The sequence below is a fragment of the Euwallacea similis genome, chromosome 1, assembly GCF_039881205.1.
Source record: "Euwallacea similis isolate ESF13 chromosome 1, ESF131.1, whole genome shotgun sequence".
Lineage (NCBI taxonomy): Eukaryota > Metazoa > Arthropoda > Insecta > Coleoptera > Curculionidae > Euwallacea > Euwallacea similis.
Genome location: NC_089609.1, coordinates 8042959 through 8049968, shown reverse-complemented (window position 1 = coordinate 8049968; position 7010 = coordinate 8042959). Strand labels below are relative to the sequence as shown.

Sequence of the window (7010 nt, the reverse complement as noted above, 5' to 3'; positions counted from 1 at the left end):
ATAAAGAAATATTTGAATTTCTAAACACAACACTATATTGTGGCATGATTACCGTTTAGTTTGTTGACGTTTCCCGGTTGACCTGACAGCTGATATGCTGAAAGGGTCAATTTTCGTTAACTTCTGTTGTTTTTGGTGTTTTATACCCTTGTTTTCTTTATCATCAATTTTTGCAGTAAAAACCTATTCTTTTGAGAACTAAAATAGTGCTTCTGGTTATTTATTAACGGTGTTGTTATTGTTATTGTTGGTATAATGCCTAAGTCTTTAAAGAGTCGGTGTAAGGAGCTTGTAGCGTCCCTTATCAATTGTTTGAAAGAGAATTAGAAAATAATGGACCCTTATTATTATTAAATTCAGTTAGAGAGGCAAATTGAATTTTAATATTTTGGAATTGAATATTGCAAACTTTTGTTTTATTTGGCGTGTGGCGAATGCATTAAACTTGAGTTTGCCTACTATAAGTCAGATGTGGCATTAATGCTGATATGAAGCCTGTGACGTGAATAAAAAGTTACGTGATTTGTACTTTAGATATATTCCCGAAGAAACTTGGACATTTAAAAAAGGCATTTTGTTAATATTATTTATGCAATTTTTTAACTGTAGGGGACGCTAGGCGAAATTATGTCAAAAATATTTTTGTTAGAATCTTTGCAGGTAAAAATATGAAAACCAAGTCAACGTGACAACGTTGCGATTGCTAGCGATTTCCGCACGACACAACAATTGCTCTTCGCTCGATTTGCTTCACTATTCAGGTAAATTACTTGTTTTTTAAATTGTTGGTTCACCCCGTATATTATTGTTCAATATCAAGACCTTTAGCTACAGTTAGAAACTTTTTTATACGAAATCGTGTCTCTGAGACCGCAAGCCTAGGGTATCCATACATGAATATCCAGTTGATCGTTAGTCGAGCCAACCATTTTCTAAAACGCGAATCCCGATAAATACTTGGCTACCATTATGACCTGGACATTCATTCAATTGAAATCACGCTCAGTATCTTACTAATAAAAGAATATTCCAGACGAGGGGAAAGCTCAAATTTTTTTCAAAAATGTGTAGAACTATTTGCCCTCAATGTATTTTGAATAAAGCAGGGCTCGAATGGGCAGTTAGCTATTCATCTCAACCAAGTATTAACCGAGAACTGCCTTTGGTAACACAAAACGGCAAGTTGCAAACGGATTGTCGTCAGCGCAATGGTGCGACTTGCGTGAATTAAAAATTCTTGCACTCGTAATGTCGCCTCACGCGCCCATATTACCCGCTTTTCAATTCAATTGTGTCTTCTGCACCCATCGTTAAGTACCATTAACAGACATTGAGGTGAACTTCCTTGTCGCCTGCTGGTAAATTTTTCAACATTTTTTGCTTCAAACGCATTACCGTTAACCAAGCCATAAATAAAGACCATATCAGCATACCCTTCGTTTGTAATACAATGTTAAACACTTTTTTCATAGAGCGCTTTTTATTAACCGCCATAAAAAAAAACAATTGAGCCCTACATGCCAACTAGATTTATGCCCGAAATCATCAAACAAACGCGACAAAAAATAGCAGTTCTTTAACTGCAAAGGAAACATTATATAGCTTTTTTACTCCAAAATGGTTTAATTTGAAGATGTTTCTTTGTTTTTTCTGTTTCTGCATGAACAACAAACAATAAAAAAAGAACTATTTATGATTCTAATTTAGTTGTCAGGCAATAAATAACAAAGCACAACGTACGTGCCGTCTTTTTTTTGCTATACAGAATTGGAGGGTTGCACTTTTAGTAAACAAGGATTGAGTTTCTTTACTTGTAAAATTGCCTTTAAAGAAATCTACTCTAATTCGAGGACTCTTTAGACAGAGAGAGAATTCTTTTATTCAGAGAAGAATGGTGCAATTCACTCGTTAAGGGCGGTTTTATGCTCTCAATATGGGATCCAATCGTCTATGCTGACAACCGTTGAAAATCGGACCCTTTTTTAGGAAATGAGCTGTATAATTACCTCCTAAGTATCTTCCTTTGGTCATAGAGCACCCTGTACAATCGGGCCCCAGTTTCGCCGGGCGAAAACCGAAGGATTCTTTTTCCGATCATTGGCAAAATTTTCATCCGTGCCGTTGTCAGTCTACGGTTGAAAAAGAACGCCGAATCTACGACGAGCTGCGACGGTTCACGTCGCGGTCGTTAAGTTAGGTTAAGGACCCCAGACAGTCCGGTTTACACAGCACCGCTATCTTGTCGGGCTGTCTCGGTATTTTTCGCTGACCGGCTTTTTTGCGATTGGCTGATTCCGCCGACATTGGTGGTCTACGCCGGCCCCGTCCGACTCGCACTCGATCATTTCTTTCGGAACTATCGAGGTGTTCAGGCGGTTCGGCTCGAACGGTCTTTCTGAAGCGACGGCTCAGACGTGATGCGATCATATGAGCACATGGCTCAATGACATATGCGATTTTTCGACGCGAATCGCTTTTGTTTTTCGACGATTAGTGTGCTTAGTTGGTTAAGTGGAGTGGTGCAACGGAGTGTTAATTTATCAATTTCTTCTCTATAATTCGCCGTAAAATGTGTCGCCTCGGTTGGCGACAGCCTTGTCCCAAATTTAAAGACGGTCATGATTACATCGCCTGCTTTTTTTACTCCTCGTCGATGATCCGGCATGGTAACAAGCGGTTTTATATAAAGCGACGTGGGATAAGGTGTCCCCCTTCAAACCAATTTTTCGTCCACAAGCGGGTCGCACTTTTTTCGGTTCTACAGTCATTGGCTGAAGGTTCCAGACACTGACGTCACCACATATCCTGGTTTGGAACCTTGGAAGTTTCGTTTCTTCCGCGAATACCAACCATTACATTTACAGGAATTTTCTGTATGAGTCCGTGTAATTACAATCACCCCTCACTTCTGACTAATTTCAATATTGTGCAACATCAGTTAACATATTCAACCCTTCAATATAAATCAGAAATTCCTATTGAATTTATCACCACTCCGATATAAAAAGATAATTATAATTCCCTTTAATTCGTGAATCTAACAGACTCCGTTGGTGAGTGCCTAAAATTCGAGCTACTGAAGATTACATCGACCTGAAATCTGGTTAATGGAACAACTAAGTGGAACGTTATGACCGGACTGGAGTAACTTTTTATTGCTGGCTAATTGCTGTTTGAAGTGTAAGTTAATGGTTTGTCCCAGGGTTCCCTATTGTATTCTTAAGTGGTTGACACTTTAAAATAGCTGGCGTGAGACGCTGAGTATTCAGGGTATTCACCTAACACAGTACGGTCTAGCGCTGCTAATGTTACCGTCACCTCTATTACCTGCTTACCAGGGTGGTAACCTGTAGAAAATGAGAAATAGAAATTGGTAAATTGAGTCGATATTCCAACAAAATCTCTTAGAAACCCATAATATCCATTAACCTTGGCTATACGTGGAGGTTCCTGCCATATTCAGACACCTAATTGCATCCAATATTGTTCGTACATATTATCTGGATGCCTGAATAACTTGTATGAGTCATTACTAAAATGAAAATTTTCCAATTATTGTGCAATCAAACGCAATGGTACACGTAAAAGAATTATTTTCTTGTCAATAATTGTTTCCAAAATTATCTTCTGAGAAACACCACATTCATATTACTGCTATTAAGGCTGAATAATTGTTTCCCACAAACACAAAGGTATCTAATCTACTTACTTAGTCCTCCAAAAAAAAATGTGTCTTGTATAATGAGTGATTTCGTGAGTACTTGGGAAATGTTGATTTCACCATTTTTGAATGGTCCATGTAAATCGCCAGAAAAATTACTAAATAACCACCTAATTCACGGTGTATTTTCTCAAAATATGAGGAGGTTGTGGTGATTCTTTTCTAGTGGGTCAGTCCATGTACTCTGTATCTAAAATGTGACGTATCATATGAGTATAGACCTGCATCAGCAGTATTACAGTGGAATATTTGATTCAATAACGAAGAGTTTGAAAGTTTTGATGAAGTCTTTAGTGTTCTTACCTTTACCAAATTTATGATATTGATTATTGTTGATGATGCTCTTTACTTTTCACAATGTCCAATACTTACATATTGTAAATCAAATCAAAATCTTTGAAAGGACATTAAGGCAGATGAGATGAAATTGTCTGCCAAATACAGCTTTTCTTAATATCGTTGTTGGTGTATGATATATTAGTAAAGCTTTAATTTATTTTTGTTCTAAATTATAGTTAAGCACAATTTTACATCATGACATATACTTCAAGGGGAATGTACTAAACATTCTACAATAACATATCTCAAAGAACATTATTTCTAATTTCAGTAGAGCTTAATGTTATTAAGACAATTTTTTAAATTATTTTTAAGAGAGGTTTTAATTTGGTCTCCTCAAACTAAATTTTTTCTTTATTTAATAGACTTTTGGAGATGCCTTCATTAAATGTCACAAAAACTTCCCCGGCCTCAGCGCAAATTAAAATAAGTTTTGGTCACGTTGGCAAGGAAGATTTGTTGTTTTTATTTAAATATTAAAATCGCGATTGTAGTAATGCTGGTATTAAAGATTCTGTCCATGAGCCAACCTTTATTAATTTTTTCTAATTCGGAACGGTTATGGCTACTTTAGCGCTCTGCCAGCGATTTAATTGTGAGCTATATCACAGTATTGCTCTGGATTTTTCCTGTGACGTTGGCTAGCATTGATGTATACAATTTAAATAGATGATTGATGTATGAATTTAAATATAAACTTTAAAAGATGTTAATTAACTAAAAAATAAGTTGTTATCTTTGCTTTGCAATAAGATATATTTTTGTAGGTCAAAACTCTGTTTTGCATTTTTTTCATATTACATGCGTATTATGTTCTCCACTTGTTAACGCCTTAGGAACAGTACATTATTCATACGTATATCATGTTTCTAACGGTAAGATTCATGATTTAATGAAAATTGTTAAAATTAATGGTTTAATGAAAATGATCAAAATTAACCAGTTTAAAATTGCTGAAAAAAATAATTTTTTATTTGGTTTAAATGAACGTTTTTATTGTAATTTTCGCACTTGAAATTAGTGGGCAAAACAGTGGACTAACATCTAAGCAATTTTCTACAAGAAAACATAAAACGCATTATAAAATTTATTTTTTATATGTTTACCAAATCTAGACTCAATATGTCCTCAACACATTACCGTTTCTAAATGTGGCCCTCATCATTAGTTTCCCTCTTATGCTCATTAATCGGGTACCGGTTAACGTGCCGCCTCATCCCTCAAATATCTGTCATTTTGTGCTGGCTTGATGATTTCTCAGCATTAACTCAAATTATTTGAGTGCTATTTTACGAATTGAGTACGTATAAAAATATTAAAAAACGACGCAGTTTGTTGTTGTTCACATCCAAGTTTTCGGAGGTATATGGATATATTAATACCAGCAATCGTACTGCGATATGCGAATATGCGAATTGGAAGATTAATGGACTTGAAAAAATGCGGAGTAGAACTGACTGAGCCTACGAGTATTTTTGTAATCTATTAAGTGCAGATGTACTAACTGAATGCGTAGTGGCCATAGAATAAATTCATCTTAATGGTCAAGCCTTGGCATCGATGATGTAATTTCTTGCAATCCTTACCGAAATCGATATCTTATAGAACAATAACAAAAAAATACTCAAGAGAATCCTCACCTCGTCCTCGTATCTGTCTTTAAAATTTTAAAAATCGTTATTCATTGTTTATCATTGTATTCAGGTCGCGGCTAATTTCTTAAAATAGAATTGACATTGAAAAGCACAATTTACCAAGTAGCTCCAGACAAAGGACGGCGCTGCTGTGGACGTTTTTGCTACCTCCCTCTTTAGAGGAAAATTTAATAGTAGATGTTGCTCTCTTGTCTCGTGTGCTTTGTTGTTTTTATCTAAATAAAATGAAGTATTTTGTGTGCCTATAGAAAGTGAGGGCAGCTTCTACTTTTGTGAATGTAGTAATCGGGTGCCATGTGCCATGATGTTGCAGCGACCACCTACAGAGAGCAATAAATCATTGCTTAACGCCAAAGTCGAGAGCACCCGAGCAAAAAATTAATTTTGCTAACAGTAAAAGAGTGTAAATTGGCAATTCAAATATTATAACAATAAATGTCATAATTACGGAGCTCACAATTATAGTTCATATACTGAGCGACGTGGTGGCATCTTGCCGGTCCAGATACGGAAAGTGTACTTTTTTTAAAGACGCCATACACGGTGGGCTTACCGGAAAGCAGACCTTCCTGTTTACAAGCAGGAAGCCTACTTTTTTACTAACTTTTTACTAAACTTTTTATTATACGGGAAAAGTAACCTGTACATTCACTAATTTCTTTATCATGCGGTTTTGTTCAGTTTTTTTTGTTTAATGTTTCAGACAACTTTTGGCCGATGTAAATAACAGCATAGTTATCAATACATCTCAATAAATTTCGTTCTCATGTTGGCCATTTTTACAGAAATATGTAGACAGGATGTTTTTTCTAAATGATTGATCCAAAACTCTACTAAATTCTCCTAACAATTTAATTTACCTTGCCTTAATCCAAAGGCAACGGTTTTCGAAATGCAGAACTTCAACGTTTTTGTTTTTTCTTTTTTTTTGCGCAATAACAGTCATTAAGCAAAATATCGTATTTGGCTGTTTTTAATGGCGACAAATTCGAATCCATCTATATTTTTCTAATACAAGGTAAAGGGTGCCGTTGGCTCTATATTTGCTTTCTTTAAAGGCGTAACTTTTTGGCCACCTGGTACAATAAAAATTTTATTTCCTAATATATTCTATTCATAAAAGGTATACCTTGTAGTATTCCTCTGAACCCTCCTTCCGAAGACATTTGTAGTTAAAATTAAAATGTATCTGATAATTAGAACCGATATTTGGATTATTATCTACCAGGATGAGTCTGCATTTACTTCGTACTTAAAAACACAAACTTTCGAATTGTCCAAAGTGGTACATTATT

At 35.5% G+C, this 7010-nt stretch overlaps 1 long non-coding RNA gene across 1 annotated transcript; it reads right to left on the bottom strand.

Moving 5' to 3' along the window:
- Nucleotides 1–3225: 3225 nt before the first annotated feature.
- On the bottom strand, nucleotides 3226–6145 carry LOC136411250 (uncharacterized). The gene is made up of 3 exons (XR_010752320.1): nucleotides 5815–6145; nucleotides 3336–3532; nucleotides 3226–3278 (listed from the first exon to the last, which is right to left on the bottom strand). It is a non-coding gene; the product is annotated as an uncharacterized lncRNA (long non-coding RNA).
- Between the last annotated feature and the right edge of the window lie 865 nt (nucleotides 6146–7010).